The sequence below is a fragment of the Vicugna pacos genome, chromosome 25 (genome assembly GCF_048564905.1).
Source record: "Vicugna pacos chromosome 25, VicPac4, whole genome shotgun sequence".
Classification (NCBI taxonomy): Eukaryota; Metazoa; Chordata; class Mammalia; order Artiodactyla; family Camelidae; genus Vicugna; species Vicugna pacos.
This window is the reverse complement of record NC_133011.1, coordinates 8,988,019-9,014,334: the sequence shown is the minus strand read 5'-3', so window position 1 is coordinate 9,014,334 and position 26,316 is coordinate 8,988,019. Positions and strand designations below refer to the sequence as shown.

Here is a 26,316-nt window from a genome sequence, read left to right as displayed (position 1 = left end):
TCCAATTCTTTATATTTATCCATCATTATTAGCATTGATTTTTTTCAGAAATTACATAGAACCCATAATCTTGAATATAACTGATATATTTTACTTTCCAGACAAATTAGAAAAATCTAAAAATATTTTAACAAAGAATGAAATTAAGGAACCAGCTGTTCAAAACATAAAAGTATAAAATACATCCTTGTAAGAAAATTAATATTCTAACTTTCATGAAAATGTTGCTTTTAAACATCAATGTCAGTTCATGACTATAAAATTTTTTCAAGAAATATTAAGAGTGTATTTTAATTTGCAAAGAACTGTATTTTAAGTCAGTTTATATACTACATATTACAATAGAAATCAAGACAAAATTCAACAAATACATTGTACTTAAATACTTATTTCTAAAATATTTTTAAGATATAAAAGGACTTATTTTTCAATAATCTTTCATAATTCAAAGAAAATATAATTTCTACCAGAGTAGTCTCGAATATTATTCCTACACACTTTAAAACTATCTTGTTACAAATGCCTAAGAATTTAAAGTACTTAAATCAATTATTATAATAGGCAAGGTCTGAAATTAAAAATCTTATGGAAATGTTAAGAGTTCAATAGTAAGAAGAATGACCAGAATGTGTATTTGTTTTGGAAAAGTAATTGCTAAACTGAGGTCTTCCATATTTTTCCTTTCCTGATTATCAAGATCCCTGTAATGACAGGGCACTAAAAATAAATGGCAGGGTATAGAACACACCACAAGGTGGTGCTAATATTCTCTCATAACTGGCTGGATAGACCACTGCTGCTAGTTTTCAGATGTGGCCTAAGATGAGGCTCTGGAACTCACACGGTGTTTACCCAACTACAACATTCTCTGGTCTAAGAGAAAAACCAAACCATTAACAATCTGGGAAGCTTTTGATTGTTCCTGGTAGAAAAATTTTTTTGAATTAATAATTTTCTAGAGTTAACATTTGGTTTGCATCAACGTTCTTCACATTTAGTTACAATATTTTACATGAAAAGGAGGTGACCGTATAAGCAACTATCTTTACACTGCTGTTAGATGAAATTACTAATTTACACTTAAGGAATAAACTATCGTCATGTACAAGTCAAGACTTCTTTATCAATAGGGTTCTTATGTGGGACACTGGTATAAGTGATGATAAAACAGGCCAGTATTATGAAATCCACATTCATACTGCCAAAATCTGTTTCCCAAATTAACATTCTCACTCATTTCTGTATACTTACTCATCTTCTTAACATAATGGACTCTTAGAAAAACATGTCAGGGTTTCACACAATTCACGTTCTAAAAACACTAAACCAACTGTTAGGGTCATCCTTCCTTGAGTTGCTTATAGTCAGACAGACACACACAGACGAAAAAATAGAAAAGAAGCAGAGAGGAAGCGTGGAAGGAGAGGGAGGGAAAAAGGGGAGAAGAAAGATGAGAGGGTGTGAGGGAGGGAGGAAAGCAGTGGTCTGGCTCTAGAAATACAACTGCAATTCAGATAGAGACAAGGAGAGAAAGAGTTACTAGAGAAAGTTGATTTATATATATATATATATATATATAAACTATTTTACATATATATTATATATGTATAAGTATATAACTATTTTATATACAGAGAGAGAGAGAAAGAGAGCACGCACACACGCTAGTGAACACTGAGTGGCAACTATGTGCCAGGCAATGTGTTAAACATTTTATGTCTATTTTCTCAGTTAATCCACACAACAATCCTATAAAGTATTATTATTTTCTTCATTAGAGATTACCAAGCTGCAGCACAGAGAAAGTGGGTGACTTTCCCAAGGTCCTACAATTATTAAGTGGTTATGCTGGGACTGGAATCCAAGCAATATGGCTACAGTAAGTCTGCCACTTAACCACTTCATAATATTGCCACTCATAAAATACAGAACTATTTCCTTTGGGAATAAAATAAATGGCTGTTATGAGGAATAAAAATACTTTTATTAAGCATATAAAATGAAAAAAATGCTATAGCCAACACTATGGAAAGGGACTTCAAAGAGCTTGAAATCTTGAAAGGAATATACACCTCATTAAGTTGGGAAATAAAATGGCAATTAAAAACCACAAAATAAGATAGCAAAAAAAAGTAAAGTGGTTAATAACCAATGACTAAAGAAAACAAAGTAAGATTAGAAATGGTAAAATATGATTAATTACAAACAATAGCTGACTTAAGATTTTTTAAAAATAAGCTATCACTTCAGATACAGCAGGTTGGAAAAGTCACCAGAAAAAGGTAGATTGTAACTAATCTTTATGAAGAGAGAGGTTTGGGCAAGTGAGAAGAAGGAAGAAAGGACATTTTGAGCATTTTAATGTATGACTAAAAGTATGGAGGCAGAAAACTGTAAATTGTGTTCAGGAATAGATCAATGTAATTAAATGTAGTGTTTTTAACACAGAGAAAAAAGTAAAGAAAAGCTAAATGGGCTTTATTCTTCCATAGTCATCAAAGCCTAGAGATAAATAAATATATCTATGTTTCTTGCTAATATATTTTCTATAATAAATACTTCAGAAAGGAAAAAGAAACAGGATTTCAAGTTACATGAAGAACCAATCAAAAAGAAATTGGCTACTCGTGACAGAAAGAAATGGAAAAGACACAGGAATGAAAGAACTAATAGGAAAAAAAGTTGAAGAAATTATTAAGTCAACCATTTTGCTATTCATAAAATATTCAAAAGCAATATAGGAGATTCTCTAAGGTATTTAATTTTAAGTTATATCATTGTACAGTATATGTAGTAAAATTGTAATATAAAACTGAAGTTCATATTTTGAAATTACTTTATCATTAAAAATAGGTAAAGATTTTTGGGGAGGGGAATAAGGGAGAATTTAAGATAATCTGAGTAGTGACTTCATAAGAAGTTCCTAAATATATTATTTTAATTAAACCTTAGAACAACCCTATGATAAGTTACTTTACAGAAGAAGGAACATAGTCACAGAAGTAAGGTGAATAAATCTAATTTATATTATACCTGAAAGTGCTAAGATTCCAACCCAGTTTTCCAGACTTTGACCTGAAAATTCATTTTCACTTTTACTGTTTGGTTTGTATTTTCATTACAATAAAACATATAGTGCAAGCAGGTAAAATTTCTAAAAATTATGGACAGTATGACTTAAACCACATACACTGTTATTAATACTACATGGGTAGCATATCTAGCCCCAGAGCAGTGGATCATATGTTTCTACACCCAACAAGTATTAATTAGGCACCAATGATATGCTAAGCACCATTCTAGGCACTAAAGATACAGTAATTAATAGAGAAATAAACAAAAGGCAAGCATACAAGAAAACATCAGATAGTGGTAAGTATAATTCAAAGAATTATAATACAGTAATAGGAAAAAGAATGAATGGGTGAATCTTTAGTATTGGATGGTCATGAGTACCTCGCTATGAAACTGACATGTAAGCTGACACAGAGCCAGCCAAGTGCAAAGCGGTAAGACACCATTCCAAACAGAAGGCACAGCTAGAACAGCCCTAAACAACGATAAAGGCAGTTTAGCCAAAATATAGTGGGAAAGGGACAGAGTCATAAATTAGGTCAGAGAGGTAGGTAGGGGATTTTTAAGTTAGAAAAAGCAGCTGGAGTTTTCCGTTTCCAATTGATAGGAAATAGCGGGCAATAACATGAGCTTATTTATATATTAAAGGGGAAAACAATTACTCAGTGTGATGTAAAGAATACAGCAGTGCAAGCTTAGAAGCAGAGACACCAATGAGAGCTAAAGCAGTACTAGTCTAGCAACTCTTAACCTTCCCCCACCTCGAACACTGAAGGAAATTATGCTCTCCAACAAGTAATAACAGCAATAGAGAGGACATTCTGACGAAACTTGCTCTCTTCTAGAGGCTCCATTCTAGGAGAGACTGTTGGTAGCATTCTCCACTGCTCACTCTCAACTTCCCTTCTCCCATGATTGGACAGTTTTCCTTTTTTTTGTTCTATTATTTTTCCTTTTCCTCTGTCAAGGCTGGAAGTCCGCTCTGAATGCTATTCAACCAGAACTGGATTTCTGTCTCTAAAGACCACTGAAATTGCCTGAATTCAACACTCTTGATACTTTAAAAAGTTTTGATTCTGAACAGAGGCAACTAAAAAGACATCTCCACAAATAAACAGATTTCTGAACAATATGACTTGTCCTATACAAGAAAACACTAAAGATAACGCAGACTGTGATAGGCAATTTTCAGTTAAAAATCCAATTTTGACATGTTTTCTGAATGCAGGCAAATTTTTATGCAGTTTGAGAATAAATATTTAAAGATATTCAAATTTCTAGCATGTGAACACAATAAAAATATTTATGAAAATTAAAACCACTGTCTGGAATCTGATGAAATATCCAATTTTGGTTTAAGTTTCATTTCTTTGTATCCTGGGATATTTCTTCTCTATTGTTTAGAAAGCACAGATGTGGAAATACAAAATGAAAAGAAGGCCTGGAGTATAAACCTCATCATAATGGTTTTGCCCCAAAGTTCTAAGTTTTCAATTATTAAGTGAAAATTAAATCTCATTTTCAACTTAACCAAATGTTTCCTAACATTATCCAAGTCTCAGAAAGCAATCTGTGTTGCAATTTCTATTCCTCAAAACAAAAATTCTTCATAGTTATAACATGTATATTTGAAAATAAACTGTGAGTTGAAATGACTTCAGTTTCATTTTCTCATACAAACGCTGGTAATATACAGGTTATTTTCTTAATCATGAAACTGGTAATTTTGGAAACCAAGATAATTATATTCAATCAATTATAAGTGCCACACATGTATTCTACAAAATAAAACATTTTAAAATGGAAAAAAATCACATAAAACCATAGATAATATTATACAATAACACAGTGTACATTTCAAAGTTCATTTCTTGCTTTTCATAATTATTTTAAGTGCTAAAAATCATCAAGAGCCTTCCTCAAGGATATAAATCCAGGACTTATTTACAAATACGTTCAATCACTTTAAAAAGAGAGACTTTCGGGGAGATTTGGGTCAGGTAAATGGAACAAGAATCAGATCAAGGAATGCCTTTAGTGCTATCTTTTCTTAATAAGTGATAACATTAGCAAACAAGTGCTGTGCACTCTGGCCTTTTTGAAAGAAGTTTGCTATATTAGACTGTATCTCCTTAAAACAAGCTATTCAACTTAAACCTAAGGTAGGCCTGCCCTTAAAATCAATGAACTAATTTTTGTTTGTCCTAAAATTAACCATCCTTTAACCTCTCATTACATACTGCTCCACAATGTGAAAGAACTAGAATTCCAAGGTTATTTGTCCTAATTTCACATGTTTTATTATAAGCTTCTGTCATGCAGTTTTCCTTAGAACAGTCACTGGGACTACTGTGCCCTTTTTACCAGTTTTTTCCCCAGTCATACATGTGTGACTATCAAGAACAGAAATGTTTTTGTTTGGTTTTGCTTTTAAGTAAATTTATTAGAAATTAAAACTTGGAAGAAAAAGCACTCAGTCAAATTATGCTCTTATTGAATAAAATCTTTAGAATCTCCTTTTTGGAATTCCTTAAAAAAAATCTATTCTTCAATCACATAAAAAGTTATTCTGTTTCACTTGTTAGCCAAAGCTAACATGACCTTAACAAACTCTTCCAGAATTTTTTTAAAGTTATCTATTTTACACACACATACACACACTCTTTCTCATTCTCACTCTCTCTCTCTCTCTCTCCCCCCTCCCCCCCATCTCTCTCCATGGCTACCTGTAGAATTATTTGGGTGTATAAATTAAATTTCCAAGCACTCTCATAAAATTTGACAGTATCATCTTTAGTAAAAATAAAAAATAAATCATGACTAATATGGGTTTGTTGTAAGCCTGCAAAAATAGTTTAACAGAAATTTCTCAACCTAATTACGGTATGTTCCACATATATTTTTAGCACCACATTCTACTTAATAATATATCATACTTAATGGGGAAACATTGGATTTTTTAAAAAATCATGACATAGAAGATGCTGACCACTACTCCCAGTGCTGAAAGTCCTAGCCAGCGAATTAAAACACAAATAAAAAATAAAATATACTAAAATTATATGCATGGAGTATAAAACAGACATAAAAACACCCACTCACATACACGTAAGATAAAATACAGACAAGAAGAACAATAAGATTTCAATTGAAGTCCAAATACAGATTTTCCTGGAACTTAAAAATTTAATTTAAATAAAGTATATATAAGATGTGATCTCATCTTTATCGGTCCACAAAATAATGCCTATTAGTGACCCAGGTGCAGAAAGTCCGAGGGTTTGCAGTATTACTACATAGCATCAGTCCCATACCAGTGGGCCAAGGTGGTCATCAGCTTATTAGAGCCCAATGAGCACATCCATTCAGACCTGCTAGAGAAAAACATTAATGCTGTTTACAAATTATTGAACCAGGCCCTGATCCTCTCCAGAAGATAGTATATGGAAACCTGAATGACCCCAGCCAACCAGGAGATTGAGTTGGGCAAGATGTATCTGTGGCTGCTAGCCCGACTACACAGCCAGGCAGGATGTTATGACACAAATGGTTCATCAGCAGTGGAGTGCCCAAAATTACCATACTATCCACCATCCACTGTGACCACTTAATCAAGGCCCAGCTCAGGGAAGAGAAACATCTACCCCATGCCAAGGACATAAACCAGAAAGTGCATAAATTCCTGGCAACTTCAGCTTCCAAGTATAGTATGTCCTAATGAGGGCCTGGATCTGGAATTATTCACTGTATCACTTTGGAAAATCACATACCCTGGGATTCTTCTGCTGGGAGCTTACTCCCATACTCCCAACAGCGGTGGCTTGGGAGGCATCTGAAATGGAATTGAAGTGTTGAAGCTGTGGATGGCACAGCCATGGGAGCTGTTTATGTTTCCCCAAGGTGATTGGTGTGAAACTGATAGGCTCTCCAGAGAGACCTCACCAACAGATGTAATCCCGAAGGTGGCAGGCATCCTGCAGTGAAAGGTGACATAGGCGCTGCTGTGGAGTACCATGGGCCTGGTGTAGAACCCATCTCCTATACTGACATGATGACAGTCTACAGCATGGGCAAAGAAATGGGGGGGGGGCTCAGTACTCTCTTACAAGCACAGAATGAAGAAATACCTGAGTGAAGGAGGGTGAGGAGACATGGAAAATCTAGCATATAAAACTAAGGATCACTGGGTACCAGTGCTCCTGACCCTAACTGCCATTACAGCCAATTGACTGAAATTAACCTCAACAAGGTGAAGCAGCACACTGATGTGCCCTTTACCATGATCCAGCCCACTCTAGGGCAGAAGTGGGTACTGTGGCAGAGAAGGAAGCATGGCTTCTCATCATCCAAGCAGGGCTGATCAGCAGCTGTACCAACTCAAGGTATGAGCCCAGGGGGCATTCAGCAGGTATGGCCAGGCAGGAGCTGGCTTGCAGGCTCAAGCACAAGTCCCAGTTCACCAATGCACTGGGATCTGAGCAGATCTATACACTACCACTGAGCAAAACGGCTATACACAGATCCGACAGGATGTGGATGGCCTTGTCCTAGCCAATGTCTGTGGCCACTGCATTGGCTGGTAGAACAGAAAGAAAGAAGAACAGGAGGAATAACACAATCCTCAACTCCTACAACAGGAACTTCAAGGGCCACAAGAGTGTAAACACTGAGACTCATGCCTCCATTGTGTCCCCAGGCATTGTCACAACCCTGGTCATTCCTGGCACCCTCATAAGCAATCCAGAGACTGACTTCCTGACAGGCAAGGATGGAAAAAAGTTCAGGCTGGCAGCTCCAGATGCAGATGAGCTACCCTAAGTGGAGGCAGACCCCAGGCAGGACACCTACCAGCACCCTCTCCCCAAGGACAGCATTGGGCCGAGAGTGGATATGAGCCCCACAAGACAGAGCCTGAAGCTCCTGGAGCCTTTTGACAAGTGAATGGCAAAGAACCAGGTGGCCTACAGATCTTTATAAAGGTCAAAGGAGAATATATCACTTATCAAACCTTGACTGTTGGCACCTGGCTCAAGTTCTGGGGCACATGGATAGTATCTCTAACAATCTGCTTATTGGCACCATCAACATCAAACACAGCAAGGATAACTCCATGCACAATATTGTCACCCAGGAGTTTTGTCCTATCCCTGAGACTGCCCTGACTACTACAAGAAACATGGCATCAGATGGGTTGTGATCAGATATGAGAACCATGGCAAGAAAGGAAATTGCAGTATATTCATAAAAGAGATTACTATACAGCAGTTAAATGACGAAGTAAGAGTTACAGGAATGAAAACTTAATACTGAATTAAAAAGCCATTTTTGAAAGGATATAACTAACAAAGGAATCAAAACATATGAAATATAAATTTTTTAAATGACACAAACATATATACTAAAAGTATAAAGGCACACTCAGGCCTCTATGCTAATGAGAACATAGCCTATTAAAAGAGAGGTTCCTCATAAAGAAGTCTCAGTGCCCTAGAGCTATAACTTGCAAGATTCAAATTATGTAGCTACAAATAATGTTGCTACACAGTCTGACAGTTCTATTGTCCTCTAGCTCTCATTGTAGTGCTACTGTAGTAAATGGCTATCTTGCAATGCCATGGTAGGAAATGCTGCTTAAAATGGACAAAGCTGACTGACACAGTAAGTTCGGCCAACACTGTACTGTGGTAACCATTTTGCAGTACATGATGATGCTGTGCACCTTTAACTAATGCAGTGACATATGCCCATTGTTTCTCAATACAACTGGGGGGAAGGGAATGAACAGAGTCAATCCCTCAAGTAAGGTTTTCTAAGCACTCTTCAGGACCAATCCATGACAACAAACAAACAAACAAACAAACAAAACAAAACAAAACAAAACAAAAAAAACAGCTAAGTAAATTGCCAGCAGTCTTCACTTAAGTTTAACTTTTCTTCTATAGGGTTTATCCCTTGTCACGGGCCAGATAAATAAAAGTTTAGTCGAACTATCTATCCTTATTCTGAAAAGAATATAAGAGAGGAAGTTCAATGGATGTGCAATAAGTTTATCTATGATTAAAGAATCTGGAGGAAAGCATTTTTAATGTGTTAAGCTGAAAAATGAAGGAACAATCCTTACCAGGAATAGTGTGAATTTTCTTTAAGAACCTGAACTCCATCTATTGCTATAATTCAATAAAAGACTAAATTGATACTAAATGCTTTAAGACAAGTGGAAAAAAATAAATTTCTGACTACTGACTCTTAGTAAAAAACTGTCTCTAGTTACCAAGAGAACTGGAGATTCTCTTAAAGGCTATTCAAAGACAAGATATCGATGGTTTCCATTCTGTTTAAAGACAATCACAAGGATCAACTAACTTAACATAGTACCTCGTATCACTATGATTTCCTCCTAACTCCTTCACTTGTCAACCCAGTACTCCATTCTCCCACAACTCAGAAGGTAGGAGACAATCAAAAATTAAAATACAGATGGTAATACTTGGATATTAAAAATGAAGTCACAAAGAAGGGAATACTTAGGAGCTACAATTAATTCAGCCTGAAGGCAGGATTATGTGAAGAAAGAGGAAATGACACAAGCTAGAATAATGTAGGAGCTTGTGTCCAGGGGTAAGAAACAATTATCTTAAGTAATGTTAAGAAACTTCAAGCTTATTCTTTGACGTTTACTCAGCACTTGATTAAACTCCCAAAATTTATTTCTCCTTTCTCTTCTAAAGTTCCACCCTTCAAATAAAAAAATTTCATTAAACACACACACACACACACTCCATCATGGGACCCTAATTAGTACCTTATATTCTCTATAAATAGCCATAATAATGTAACAATGAGGACAATCCTGTCACCGTTTAGCATTATACTGTGGTCAAAAGATTTTGATATGGGGTACTTTAATTTTTATAAAACAATTCCAGTATAGGACATACAGAAATAGTAGCCCCAAGATAACTGCTCCAAATAACATGTCCATACTTTCAATTCTTTCCTAAAATCCTAGGAGAACACTTTTAAATAGGCATCTCCAATTACTTAATATAAATTACAGAATAAAACATACATGCTGAATAAGTGGTTCTTGAACTTTTTTTTTTAGCACCTAGTGAGTAGATATTAGGGATGCTAGAAAATATCCTAAAATGTACAAGACAGTCCCCAGCAACAATGAACTATCTATTCAGAAATGTCAGTAGAGCCATTGTCAAAAAATTTTTTGCTCTAAAGAAACAATGAATAGGGATGAGGGTATAGTTCAAGTGGTAGAGCACATACTTAGCATGCACAAGGTCCTGGGTTCAATTCCCAGGACCTCCACTGAAAAAACAAACAAATAAACCTAATTACCTCCCCCTGCCAAAAAAATTTTAATTAAAAAAAAAAGAAACAATGAATGTTAGTAAATTATTTACTGGCAGAATGTCTGTACTGCAATATGAATTAGAATCTGTCACCAGGGGGAGGGATAAATTATGTGTTTCGGGTTAGCAGATACAAACTACTATATATAAAATAGATAAATAAGCTCCTATTGCATGGCACAGGAAACTATATTCAATATCTTGTAATAACTACAATGGAAAAGAATATGAAAAATATATATATAACTGAATCACTTTGCTGTACACCAGAAACTAACACAACATTGTAAATCAACTTCAATTAAAAAAAATTAAAAATTAGAACCTGTTGCAATAAAGACATTATTTAGTGAAATCTCAAAGGGAATATTGTCATAGTACAGAACAGGAAAGTAAAGATCACTGAGAAAGCTTGGTGGTTAAATTTAATATAATCCACTGTAGTTGATGTCTCAAAAAGAAGTAAGTTGCTTCAAAACTGAAATTGGCAGTAACACTGCAAAAAGATCAGTTTTATTTATAAGCTGGAACTAACAAGGTTTTTCTCTTTACTGTAGATGGGTTTCCTTGAACCACTAACAACATGCATTGAATGTCAAGGCAAAAAAATGTAACAAAATTTTGATCAGCATTCCCTAAGTGATTTTGTCAAACAAGATACACAGATTACAGTGTCCTTTCAGAATAACTTAAAAATGTATCTTTTCAAAATTAATCATTCATTTTATAAAACACATGCTTCAAAATAGGACAGATTCTAACTCACAGTAGCTACTTAAGTAGTATTTATTGAAATGATGTTCAAAACAATATGCCTCAAACTAAAACACGGGGTTTAGACCTCTCAAAAAATGCCAAGAGACTGAAAATTTCACCCAGTACATTTCACATAAAACTGGCAAGATACCTCTTTATAAGCAGAAAAGTCCTATAATCCAGAAATAGCCATACTAAATGAAAACTTAGAATTCATCCTGAGCTAAACTTCTCAAAAAAGGGTACTTACTCTTAAGACATATGCAATGGTAAGCCAAGAAGCACTCAAAGTGACAAAATAAGCAACAGTTAAGACTTAACTGAAGAGCAATCTAACCTATCAGTGAAATAAAACAGCAATGGTAGTAAATCTTTTGCAGTAGCCTACTGCCCCACCCAACAATACCACTGCACTGGGTTATTTTGGACTTTCTCACCATCCTTCAAAGGCTCTGTATTACCCAAAAATCACCACTTGGTTTACTTGTCGGAATGCTAGAATTCCTCTCCAAGGCTGCATCTCTCTCTGTTTGGGGTTTATATTTGGTTAAAAGCATGAGCACTGCTCTTAACTTTCCTGAGATGGAACTCTTTTATCCTAACTGACTACCTACAGCTTGATCCTGGGTAATTAGCCTCTATGTATCATGGTTTTCTCACCTGTTGGGGGAAGAGGGGTGGGGAGAGAAAGAAGAAGGGTGAGGAAAGGAAGAAAAGAAGAAAGGGAAAAAAGGAAAAGGAAGAAGAGTTATACCTCACAGGACAGTTATGACCTTTATATAATCTAATATATAGAAAGAGCATGGGATGGTCTCTGGCACACGAAAGTGCTCAATAGTAACTACTTGCGTTATTCAAAAAGGAAACTGAATCAATTTTGAACAATTTAACTTCGAGATTTTTCAAGTTCTTTTTCAACTCTTACAAGTAATATCTTGGTTTGCCAAACTATCAAATTCCATTTCCATTTTGAGCAAAATTAGTTTTACAAACTAATTTGTTTTTAACCAATTGGGTAGAGAGAAATTCTGCCTTATTCCAAATTATTTAAGTTTTTTATAAACTACTTACTCAACAACTAGAAACATTCACATAACAGAGAACACACTGTCTTAGCTCTCATGAAGCTTAGAAGCTAGCTGGAAACAAATTACATATCTGAAGTATTAAATGTGAATTAACACCAGTTTATTCACTCAGTATATATATTGAGTACCTGTTGTAAATGCCAGGGAACATACAAGCCTTTTCAAAAGACATATAAGTCTTATATGGTTCCTCATCTGAACCAAAAAAGAGGGAAAATTATTTGAATCATTATCTTCTCAATTCTTCCAGGTATGGTAAACACAGATGCACAGGATAGAAGGGAATCCAGTACAGAATAGATGAGAAGGAAGAATGATGAATAAGATTTTTTTTTCTCTCAATAAACTAGTGGCAAAGATAAAAAAGTAACGAATCATTAAGGTACGACTATGGGCGCATGGAAGAACAGCCACCCGAAGCCATTTCCTATGAGCAACAAATAAATAATTTAACGAGGGGGAAAAATTCAAAGAAAGAAAATGTCATTTTCTTAGAAATAATAAAAACCTTGAAAAGAATGCATAATATAAATATTTGGAAGGTAGACAACAGAGGGATAATATAAAAAGTACTGTACGAATTGACAGGCACCTGTTTAAACACTCTCCCAGGAAATTGGCTCATACTTGAAAGCTGATGCACTTACCTGTGTCCTACCAAAAGTGATCCTTTCACTACATGGAACTAACGTCTTGATTAGGTCTTTGTCAATCATGTAAAATAATGCTCCTGAGAGAACTAAATCATAGCTCTCCCCTGAGATACCAGATTTATGTTGATTGAGATTGTAACCTAAACCTTACATACACATAGGTTAGAACTACTCTGCTAAGATTGCTCTTAGTAATAAATTCTACAAAACTGCTTTTGAGAACTCAAGTGTCAATACCTTTTAGCCTAGAAGGTAATATTTTGAAGAACAAATGAAACATAAAATTAAACTGGCTTGTTTCAATATGTTAGGTAATATATGAACAGTTGGAAAGGTTGAAACATTTGGATTTCATCTGACAGACAAATGGGAATCACTGTGGGTTTTCAAGTGATAAAATCAATGGACGGTTTATACAGAAGGAATGAAGGAAGGCAAAATTAGCAAGAGAACATTTAAGTGATCCAACTACTCTGTGATTAATGCTGACAATCTAGTTTAAAGTATGGGAAGTAAGAATAAAAAGCAAGGGATAAATTTAAAAGAATCATAAAGAAAAAAAAAACTTTAAGACCTGTTAACTGAATAAGCAATAAAGCAGAATATAGATTAAATTATGCCTTTTTAGAATAACAATATTAGTTTACATGTTCAGGACCTAAATGAAAAGTGAGGATGGTTAATACAACTGTTTCAGATTTTATCTAAAAAATATTTTAATAGCTTATCCAGTGGAAGGAAAAAGCCTTTAATTAAAAGTATCAAAATACAACAAAACAATTATTTTAAGAACTATTTATAATCTCTGCAACTAAAGATAATCCTACAAAATGATTATATCATAGGAACAAATCTCAGAAATCACCCTCAACCTGTAAATAATCATTTCTCTTCTTTAGAATAAAAGACTCAAGGTAATCTATATATACCCTTTCATCACGTTAAGTTTTGATCATAAAAACTTTGACAATATATTTTAAAACTAATCGTCTGTAAATTAAATAGAAGCTAAATATGAGAATTTAAGACTTTCTTATGAGCAGAACCCTTTTCTCAAACAAAATCTTACACAGTAATTCAACAAATTAATCAGTAAAAAGTAGAGTTGCTTTTATGGAGTCTAGAAATAAAGGTCCAGAGCCTTACCCAACGGCAACTCTAAGAAACCTTGGGCTCTGCAGAGCAGTTTTTAAATTAAATTAAATGGAAAAGAGAAAATTATATATTGCTTTGTCCAGTGGGATAAAATCTGCACAACTAACACTAAAATTAAATTAGTTACCTTATTGACAGATTGAGGTATACAAGTGAAACAGACAGTACTCGAAAGCTGAATAGAATTAAAAGGCTACTATTTGGTTAGAGGAAATAGGTACTCAATAATTATTTACTTCAACAGCTTGAGAAAGTGAAAATTATCATCAGAGATTGCACTTGCTTAATTTTAATTACTTTCCCATGTTCGTACCACTGCTTGGCTTCTAAGCCTAAATTTCAGAAAGAGTTTGATCAACTGCTGAGTTAAAAAGATCTCCTACTGCTTTTATCTTTCAGTTAAGCTACTGTTGACAAAGACCTCCCCCAAGAATCATGGAGTATGAACTATAGGATTGCTCATGTCTCATTACTTGTATCCCAGCCTGCATTCATTACTTCACCCCATTAACATTCCACGCTGGGAGTCCTTTGCCAGTTTTATGAGGCGAAACCACAAAATGTCAGGTTAACAAAATCCTCACATAGCAATTTCACCTTAAAATACTGCCTGTCAAGCACTTGCTTCCAAGATATCTAATAAATCACTAACTCTATAAAGGAGGTTGCAAGTCAAATAAAGGCAAAATTTGCATCAGAGTACAATAAAGATTAATCAGAACACAATCTGATTATTTAGAACCACAAACTTTGGGGAAAATAGAGTACAGCAGTATGATTTGAAACATACCTAGTAACCTATCTTAGTTTTTAATTGTTCTTATAGTTAAACAGATATACTTATCTATCACAATCATTCCCAATCATTCAGATACCGGATTTGAGACAGTTTGATAGACAGCAGAGAGCTTTGGAGACATGAACATACTGGTTCAATTCCTGGTTCTGCCACTTATTAACTATGTGTCTTTGAGATAGTTAATACCCTCCCTAAACCTGTTTTCTCCATGTAAAAATGAAGCAAATAATTCTTCCATTATTCGGCTATTCTGATTTTAAAAAGATGTCAGACAAAAGCACCAAGCATAGTGCCTGGTAACAGTATTTTTAATAAATGTTCAGTGTGGGTAAGAATAGTAAATGTTCAATAGTTGTTAGTTTTCCTCTATCTACCCTTTGTAGAAATGAAAACTGCCAACATTAGTTAGAGTTACTGTTGAAACTCTCTACACTCTCTGAGACCAAAACTAAGAAATCTCATCTCTGCATGTACAGTCATGGAGTCAAGAAAGTTAGGGTAATTATGAAAGGAATAAAAGTGTAAGGGACAGTTTTTGGCATACACATATGTGAAAATACACCTATTAAACACATCTATTTTCCTTTGCTCAACAGGAATGAGAGAACATAAGCTGGCCAAGCCTGTGTACCCGGCCTCTAACTTGATGATCACCGTCATTGCTAGTATTTGGCCCTCATGACAGTCATTAAACCATGTTGGATAACTATCCTCTAAGCAAGTACCTTTAAGTAGAATAGCCCAGGCTTGAATAAATCTTTACAATCTCTTGTTGACCATGCTACAGACCTTCCAAGGAATCTTCACAGTGGACTCTAACCACTCTTAGATTGCCAAAATGGACAGAAATTAATCCCAGCGAAACCCAAAAGCTATAGTCTATTCAGGGCTGCAGTTTGTTGACTAAGAGCTCCCTTGACATTTATTAGACAACTATTAAGTACCAGGCATTACAGCTTGCTTAGACCTGTCATCACAACCTGGAGAGGATGCCACTTTTTCAGGTCTGAAACTTTCTCTCCCAGAAAAATAGGTAGGAAAGGCAAGGAACCCAAACCAATAATATACACCTGTATAGTCTAGCGAACTGACATGAGAGCAAGTCAAATTCAAACTGTCCAACTTTAATTTCCCAAAAGAAAGTGTTTCATACTCTGATTCTGTTCTATTTTTTTTCTTAGTTCTTAACCTTTCTTTTATTTGGGGGGGGTGTTGTTCTATACTTCTCTCTCTTTTTTTTTTAGTGATGTTCTGTGGCTCTCAGCTTGTTTGATTCTTTTTTAATAACTTAGTTTTACTTAATTTTATTTTTTGGTGGAGGGAGGAGGTAATAAGTTTACTTATTTATTTATTTATTTAGAGGTACTGGGGATTGAACCCAGGACCTCACGCATGCTAAGCATGTGCTCTACCATTTCAACAACACCCTCCCTGCTATTCTTTCTGATAAAAATAATTTGGATTGGTCATGCTAACGATCCTTGTGACTAAATGTAGGGTACAGAGAATAAAACATGTTAGAGTAAACTATCAATGAATTAAGGCAAAAACATTTACAAGCCATTGCTGTATAATTTCCATATGTCCTGGTTGCTATCCTAATCATTATGCCTCTTCTTCGAATCCATTCTAATTTCTTCAAATCCCTTTGTAAATGCAGATAACAAAACAGAACAGTGAAAGGAAACAACACAGGACTCCTGCAAAAGCTAAGCCTTTGCACATTTATGATTCCCACTTCCAGTAAAATCTTTGACAACGATGTGTGGATTGTATTCATATTAAATTCCCAATTCAATAGGTAAACAAGTATTCATGCTCTTAATCTCACAAGCAATACATGTCTATAAGAAAATTGGTTAATATTAATAATTCAGTTAAAATACTGTAATCACTGTTCACATTGGATTAATATGACCAAAAACCAAAAGCAATCCTCAAATTAAAAATTTACTTCTATTTTCCCCTTATGTTCTCTTAAGATATGGAGACTTTTTAATATGCAAATTTACATTTGTTCATCCAGCACAACATAAAGAGCAGACTTGTATCCCCAAAACCTCAGAAAATGTTAGTAATCTAGTAAAGCCCTAAATCTAACAATTCAGTTTGACCTTACTAACTGAACACATTTTAACAGAGCAAACGTACATTTCAGTGATGCATGAGATCTGAAGTACATCACACAAAAAAGTGACTGTTTCACTCAACACTATTAGTAAAGAGCAGTCAATAACAAAGAGCTCTAAGGAAAGAACAAGGTCATATGAATAAAGACAAAGAAAGGAAACCAATAACTGGGGCTCTCATCAGAATGATACAACTAAAGACACAAAAAGCCTTCATACACAGGCAAATAGGCCCTGATTTTATTGTGTTCTCTCACACTTGTGAGCAGCCTGTTTGGCTCCCTACAATAATTACAATGCAGAAAGCAAAAGAGCATTCCTGGGAATTTTACACTTTGAACAGCAACCCTAACACAAAAGCTCCATCTTCTTTCTTGCATATATAAAAGAGATCTAAGAAGTCTAGAAACCCTCTACGTTGCAAACAGAAAGAAATGAGATTGAATAAAGTTAATTATTTATTATGGCTAAATACTAATCCTCTGGATATCCCATGTCACATTTCATATATGGTAGGAGTTAAATAAATGACCCATAAACTTACTAAGCAAAAAAATGTTATTTGCAAGTGAAGTAAAACTATAAATGCTATTCAAATGCAAATTTTAAATTAACCAATTCAGCACTGGAAATGAATAAAAAGTTTATCTGATACAAGTTTAATAATAGAACAGATTTTTTAAATTTTTTAACTTTTTTAGGAAAAGTCATTACCTAATATAATCATTCATCTTAATTATTTACACAGATTCATAAAACTGTGCACAGAAGAATCTTCAGACTTTAAAATAACCTAAAACCATCTGAACCTTTATGCATTACAATCAGATAGGTTTTCAGTAGTTTTACAGAATGCTCCAGAATTAGACTTTGGTAATAGAGCCTGAAGCTGACAATAGTTACTCTTCTTGTGGAAGAGGCTGAATGTTTAAAGACAATTGGTCTTTAAACCATTCTTAAAACAAATGAATGCTAAACACTTTTTTAATTTTAAAAATTTTATCAGTCATTGGCTCAGAACCAAACTTAAACTCTGAGCAATTAAAAGTTAAGAGTAAGCATATTAGCAAAAGTAGCAATGCCTGAGCCAAAGGTGACCTGGAGGAATAAAAGGAAAAGAGAAAAATTTAGCTTTTCATACTGTAAATATCAAAGCAAGTAAATAACTGCTTTAAAAACTCATGTTCATAATAATCATCATATATTTAAGTGAGTTAAAACATTTACTTGCAGAAAACCTCAATACTTACAAGGTTCACAAGTCTGTAAAAATGTAGGGCAGCACTTACAATTAAATGCTTCCTCTCTTAAAGTGGATGGCAATTTTTAAAAGAAGACTTGGGGTACCTTCCACATTTTCAAAGTAATTAGTATCATTACAATTGCCAGAAGTAACTATTCCATTTTAGTCTATTAGTAAATGGTTTGAATTGACTAAGATGAAAGTTGAACAAATCAAATAACAAGACAAAGATAACAAATATTTACTGAGAAAATAAAATGCGTTGGCCATAATGACAGAAAGACGAAAAAAAAGAGTTGAAAAAGAGAACTAAATTATTGATGATGTATTTTAAACATCTGTGTAACAAAGATCAGCATTAACAAGAAACTAAAAGTACTCAGCCTTTTACCATAGCCCCCACTGACACTCTGACATTGGCAAAACAACATAATTAAGAAAATTTAGTATTCTGGGAAATGAACGTGCTTAATGGGGTAGACCCTTATCCTACAGGTCTCTTTCAAACAGAAAGCAAATCATCATATTTCTAATTTAATACACTCTTGGAAACTAGAGGACATAATCCCAGGGTGCTAGCATTCTCAGCTAAGATTCACAAGTTCCAAAACACAAGAGTAAAGACACAGATGATAGCCCCTGTACCTATTATAAGCAATCACTCCCATACACGCTTTTAATATTGGAACAGTGTAACACAGAAGAGTTAAATAATAAGAGTAAGCAAATATTTATTAAATACCTACCAGTATTAGAAAATAAAGAGGTGAATAGGAGAGACAGAGTCCCATCTCATATGAATCACATTCCTAAAACATATTATATTTTATCCACCTAACAACTGTTAAGATATTCTCCCAGTTTTCCAGAAAGGAAACTGAGACTAAGGAAGGTTAATTGATTTGTCTAAAGTCACAGTCAACAACAAGTCTGTAAGGAGAAGAACTTAAAATCAAATCCAAGACTGTGACTCCTGCCAGTAGCCTGTACTCACTATCCTATAGCCAGTAGATGCTATATAAGTGTTGTACCATCCATTAGGAGTATCTCTGGAAATTAATGTTTCTGGTTGTCACAATGATTAGGAGATGTTACCCGACATTAGATACCAATCAAGAATGTTCAAAGTTGTTCAATGCTCAAAACAGTCCCTTACATAAGAATGGTTCTGCATCCTACACAATTTTCAAATATCCTGACAGTTCATGTGAGGGAAAATCTATTTATAATTACTTGAATCTAGACTCTAACTCCATTTTACATTTAAACACATAGTGGTTTCCATACTCACTTTTAATAAACCTGAAAGTTTCAGAAATTTATCTATCAGAAGAAAAATTATCAATCACTGAGAAATGACCAAGAGGTGTTTATCATTTCAGAAAATAACTTCACTCATGGCTATTCCATCTGAGTATCTGTACTGCCAATGTATCAAACATGCAGGCAGGTAAGATTTATAACTGTGTTGATATAACACATGTGGCAGATTAAATGACTTACCTGAGCACTTCATCATGTCTTCTAGTCTACTTACATTCTAAATATTGAATAAATCGCTTTCCTCTTATTTATCCCTTACTACAACTATGGCATTATCAATGGCAAATCAATGGCAAACTATGGCAAATCAACATTGATTTCTCCATAAGTTATCAGCTTAAAACATACATTAACTATAAATTGTATATCAAGATAATAAAGAGCTATCAGAAAATACATGCTATAGAAATAGCACTGAGAACCACGTGGTTCTAACTGGGATATTAACTAGGCTATATTCTTGGCCTTAAAATAACACAGTTGGAACCATTCCAATGATAAGATTCAACTCTACTCTTGAAAAATTTCATAAAAGATACTCTCAATGGCAGGACATTTTTTATAATGAACTAAAGTTCCTTATTCTATAATTCAAATGTTTATTCTTTCCTCTGTCCTAAGACATCTACTGTGCAAGACAAGAATAGCTCAAATAGAAGAAACAAGTAGAGGCTGTATTTTATCACTGGAATTTATCAGTCTCACTATTACTTACCATATGCCCCGGTTAAGTTTTCAATGAATGCCTAGTCATAGAACAATAATTAACTCCATAGCATTCCTACTCAGTATCAGTGTGCTCATGAACTGAACAATCCAATACATCAACCATTTTATAAATGCTTCTAACTCACAATAGTTTTTTGATAGAGTATATAGACTCAAATATTATTCCCACCCAATATGAAATTTCACAAAAAGAATTCTCAATTTGCAGAGGTAGTAAATTATAGCAGGCACACAATAGCACTGTCTAAATATCTGAGTTTAAAAACTAAAGTAAAGGTTTAAAATACTAACTGTGAATTAAAGTTTTCCAAGGATCCTATAACTTTCCTACCACAAAATACAATAGTTGTTTGGAGATAGACACGTATCTATAGAAAGCAAGTATCCTCTACTAGCTTATGGACTTCACATTACATTCTGGTGCATACACCTAAATTCTTGACAAAACTTTAAAAGAATGAGTTGAATAATTTTTGCCCCATTTCAAATCCTTATTAATAGTGAATCCTCTAATAACTCTCACCTCAAAAATAAGACTAAGATGCCACTAGTTATATAATAATTGTATGGTTCAGCATCTCTAGACCTTTTACTAAATTTCAGGTCAAGAGCTGCTCATAAATGACTACACAAGATACAGCACTATGTTGCATTACCAGATTTGGGACAGTGTTCAAAGAGGTCTCTCTTATAAATACGGTAGGCAATACAGCAGATGAATTCATTACCACTTTGAGCCACAAAAAGTGACACTAAAAAGTCCACTCCAAGCCACCTCTGAAGTAGCTCCAAGGCCATGGACCATTTTCTGCTGCCTATATGCAGTTGACTTTTGGCTACATCATAGCCCCTGCATATCATCACAGCTAAGACATTATTAATTCTAAAGATTCAGCATTATTTAATGTGTCATTAAAAAAGAAAAAAATTTTCAAAAAAGTCTAAGAGGGAAGTCCTGCATAAAGTTGACACATGAAACCTGCCAGTGTAATGGCAAACAAGAAAAAAAGCCATCAAGCAGAAAGGTAAGTTGTTTGACTTAAGCTTCACATTGGGTAGAGAGACAAATATAAATCTTAGGGAATTTGAACCATAAGCAGATATTCACTTAGATTTGCAGTCTGAATCCACACTACCAATGAAGACCAAAAACTTCTCAAGCAGACAATCTAACTTGTGGTAGTCTCAAGTTGCAGTGCCACCAGATGAGCAGCAGAGGCCAACACATAACCTCTCTGGCAGACCTTGACCTCAACTTAGGCCATGAGCAATTGTGAGATATCACTGACTCAATTTCAGAGATGCTAAAATATGAAAAGCTGCAAAATGAAAATCAATGAAATAGCATACAGATGCTTTCAGAATTAACAAAAACAAATGAAATCATACTTAGGGAATAGAACAAAGGGATTCAGTATCTCAATAGTCAGGGATTTTTCAAAGAAAAAAAAAACACAAAGTTCTAGCTAGGGAATTATACTTTCTTGTTCATAAACTGGAAGCACCTCTTTCTTAAGGAGTATTTACAGTAAGAAGAGAAGTCTCAAATTTTTCTTTGTTTTTACATGCATCAGTAAAATTACATAACTATGTAAGATACAGAGCCCAAGGATAGCAATTTCTAAGTTTTTAAAAGAGTCAAACTAGGTGAAAAGTTAATATTTTAAAATACAATTCAAAGGAAATTTAAAGCTTAATTTCATTATCTCTGAAGTCAAATGAATATAGACATCTATAGACATATGGATGTATATATATATACACATATATATATAAAGATAGAGAAGACATATAGGGAACCCTGAATTACTTCCATCCTTTATCAAAGAAGATTGAAGACGACAGGTGAATTTTTGTGTGCCTTTAATGTTAACCAGATTTAGATTCACAATTTTATCACTAGTACTGAATCCATTATTATCAATTTGACAGATCCATCAAGGGGTGTACTTTTACTCATGTACTAACACTTGTTTAATTGAGTTAATTAATCACAGCCTAACCAAAATAGCTCAAACAGACCTCACACAGCATTCAAAGTGTAGCTTGAAATCTAACCCACTCTCCCTTTTCTTTAAACTGGCCTGGGGATGAAGTCAATAAATTGTCAATTAATAACACACTTGCTTTGATGATTCTTCAGTAATTTACTGTCATCCCACTTCATAAATTTTTTTAGTAAAAGTTGTGGGATTTCAAGAAAGATACCTCTTCCATGGGAAAACTCAGTTTAAGAGTTTTCTGCTGCCAATAAACCAATAAGACAAACTAGCTGATAATCCTCCCACACTACACCGTGTAGATATAAGCACTCAACCAGTGAAAGTTTAATTTGTTCCGCCATTGGCACAGAAAACCAGTCAAATTTATTTACTAAATAGATCTGAACATCAGTCTCTAGCTTTCTGCTAAGGCCAAGTTGAACCAGGTTATTCACAGGCAAAAATAATACATAGTTTTAAACCTAGGAGTGTCAATACAATAAAAATAATTTTTTCACACTACCAGAGCCAAGGTGCTCCATTATTTATATGCTGTATCGATTTCTAATGGGAATTAAGTGGTATCCACATCCAGTCTCCCCCCAAACAGCATTTTCTCCTAACTTAAAAGTTAGATATCGCTCAACAATAATGAAGACATGCCAACCCCTATCGCCGTGGCCCTTCTGGCACTCTACATACCACTTTTAGCTCCTGGCCACAAAGTCCTGACCTGCGCCTGGTCAGATATTTAGCCTCTGGCCACTCTCAGAGAAAACTCCCTGACATACATTTATCCTATTTACACAGTTCTCTGACCTCTTATCCTGTGAACGACAGATTCCTGTCTTCATGTCCTCCAAGGACTAGTCCTCCTAACCAATCTGCAAAATTCCCTTATATCAACTCAGTGAACCCACTTTACATTTATTACAATGAATATGCAAAACAAGAAGAGAAATGCATATTTCCAGTCATCTGATAAAACAAAAATAAACAACATTCATAAAATTAAAAGTTAAGAGTTAAGAAGACTGATGCTGTAAACAGGTTAAGTGAGAGGCACTTTCTGACAATGACTAATACTAACAAAAAAAGAAGACAGGACCAAGTAGTGACTGCCAAAGTGATAAGAGGAAGAAACTAACAGAATGACTAACATAAAATGGGCAAAAGCTTGAATTTCAGTCCATTTTCTTATTTTTGCCTCTTGAGAATAATTAATGGCAGTTAATTCTCATTATCTTCCATTAAAGGCAGGTTTACCACGTATGTAGCTGTTACCAAAGATTTTGTTCTCGTTCAAAACCATTTATTAATTCAACAAACTTTTATTGAACACCAACCATCTGCTTAAAACTAAATATTAAGCATTCACAGATAAATAAAATAATCCTTGTATTTGAGCTATTATAATTTAGTGGAAAATGCTGACAAATATTAATCATCATAATTTTATAAATGGTTTAATAAAATATTCATAAGAGGTTACAGAATGCAACAGGAGTAGAAACCATGAGGGGCACCTAACTTGTCTCGGACGGAAATTTGCAAATTAATTTTCAATGGAAGTAATGCTTCAGCTGAGTAGATCAAAGTAGAGAGAAGACATGCAGAAAGCTTCCCATGCACTTGAAATTTGTATCCACAAATGAGAACAGTACGTGAGAATAGCACATTCCCGGGGTTGAAAACAGTTCCACGTAATGTGGTGTACATATGAAAACACTATCTTATACAAGGATAGAGTTGTATATCTGGCTAAGAAGCCTGATCTTTATGCAGAAAGAAATGAGAGAGCCTTCAACACACTGATTGTCCACTGTGTGTTGGGTGCCCCTAAGGAAACACAGCTGTCACCTAGATTTGGGTGACGTGGCAATCAGCATGTTAAAGCCTATTTTAAAAGGAAGTAAAAGGATTAGATTTGTCTTACACAGAAGTTTCATAGGAAGATCTTAGAATCTTATGACTGCCCAAACAGGAAAGATGGGAAATGAGGGAAGGAAAAAGTTTAGGACAATCCCTAGGTTTCCGATACTACCACCGTTCACTGATACAGAGAATACAGGTCAAGGTGCCAACTTGGAGTAAAATGGTGAATTTAACTTGGAAGCGCTGAGTCTAATGTTCCGGTGAATTATCCAAGAGAAATGTTCATGTATAACCAAAAATTCATCTGCTGCTCAGGGAAAATGCTGGCACTCCATATTATACGTTGGGAATAGCACAAATGTAACATTTTATCTTTACAGAACTGATTGGAATTATCCAATGTTGGGCACACAATATCAATTCATTTTACCCACTGGATACCATGCTTTATTCCATGAAAAAATAATGTTTTTTAAAAGTCAGATTTGCCAATAGCAAATATGAACTAAATTAAAATTTTCCTCCTTTCCTTATACATGAATATTCTCTCACAGAAAAGACTATTTTATTTCTGTTTTGAGGGTTCTAGTCACAAACTTCTGCCACTATGATGGCTGCTAACATTTGTATGTGCCCATCTTACTCTGAATGCTTTGGTCACATGAATTCATTTAATCTTTGTGCCAGCCCTATGAGGTAGATATTATTATTATTCCCATTACCAATGAGAAAACAAAGTTACTGAAGACTCCAGACTCCAGAAACTTGCCCATGATCAGAGAGATAGTACATAATGAAGCCAGGAATCAGTCTGATTCAAAGCCGATGCTTTTAACTACTATACTACGTCATCTGTCATAAATGATACTTCTCTAACAGATTAGGATTATGTAAACATCAAAACTTATTTGGAAGCTATGAAGAATTATAGATAGAAATGAATAAGCAGATTTGAGTATAAACGGAAAAGCAGCTCTCCTTAGTGAGATACCTGTAGTATAAATTTCAGGCACTGAGCCACACCCGCACTGAGTCGGCACACCAAAGAAACAAGCACTCTAAAGCTGCATGGCATGGAGGGCTATGCCCAGAATTTCTACAGCTGCTTTGAAATCTTACTGCTACTGGAATTTTGCTTTTGGATTCACTGATCCTAGAATGCACCAGCCTTTAAAAATATTTGAAACACTCTTCATTTTCACCACCACCTCAATACCTTTAATGGTGGTATCACTATACAGAAAACATAGCTAGTTATACAGTTGAAGCACCATATGAATTATGGGTAAATCTCCACCGTATGAGAAATGTGTGACCACTGTCTCTATTATCAATTTTGCAAAATAATGATGCTTTATCTCTTCACTTTCTCAACTGGGTTTAAACAACAAAGTAAGACCTTTTCATGTTACTTAGCATAATTTTTACTGGTATTCAACATCAAAATACTGAAGTACTAATCTGAAGAACTAGGGATTACTAGGGACTGCCCTAGTAATCTGGCTGGAGATGATGAAGTGATAGCCAAATGAGTCTAGTAACAGGCAGAAAACTCATTATCTTTAAACCCCTGGATGATGATTTATAGCAGGAGAAAATCTGGAAGGCCCTGCTTTCTTAGATTGGGTTCACTTAGAGAGAACTGACACTATGGCTTACTTGACCTTGGCTACAAACACTCACAAACACACACACACACACACACACAAACACAACTGGTTGAACTGATGGAGAAAAATAATCAGTAAAGTGAGAAATCCTAAGAATACATCGATACCCCAAGTATTTTACTTAAACATAAAACATAAACGTTTATTTATTCATCAATATTCTGCTGTAGGTAGAATCAAGGACTTCAAATACAAATTCTGCCTCATTTTACATGAACACATTTAATATATCATCTATGATGACTAATTCCAACTTAAAAAAATAAAATTCCTGTTCCATAGTTATTGTGAGGATAAAATGAGATAGTACTCTTAAAATAGTGCCCGACACTAAGAAGCACCCACTAAAAGCTAGTATTTTCATTATACGCACAGAATGCAGTTTATGAAAAAAAATCACACTCACATTAATTCATCTGCTCTTTTCAATAACCCTATGAGTTAGGCTAGTATTTATTAATATTACCATTTC

The 26,316-nt window shown here is 34.6% G+C and overlaps 1 protein-coding gene and 1 pseudogene across 5 annotated transcripts in view; one reads left to right on the top strand and one right to left on the bottom strand.

The window, feature by feature from the left end:
* VPS13B (vacuolar protein sorting 13 homolog B) overlaps positions 1-26,316 on the bottom strand; it is a 625,623-nt gene that overhangs the window by 416,841 nt on the left and 182,466 nt on the right. The gene's annotated exons all lie outside the window — the stretch shown is intronic.
* On the top strand, positions 3,421-8,379 carry LOC102533736 (aconitate hydratase, mitochondrial pseudogene; annotated as a pseudogene).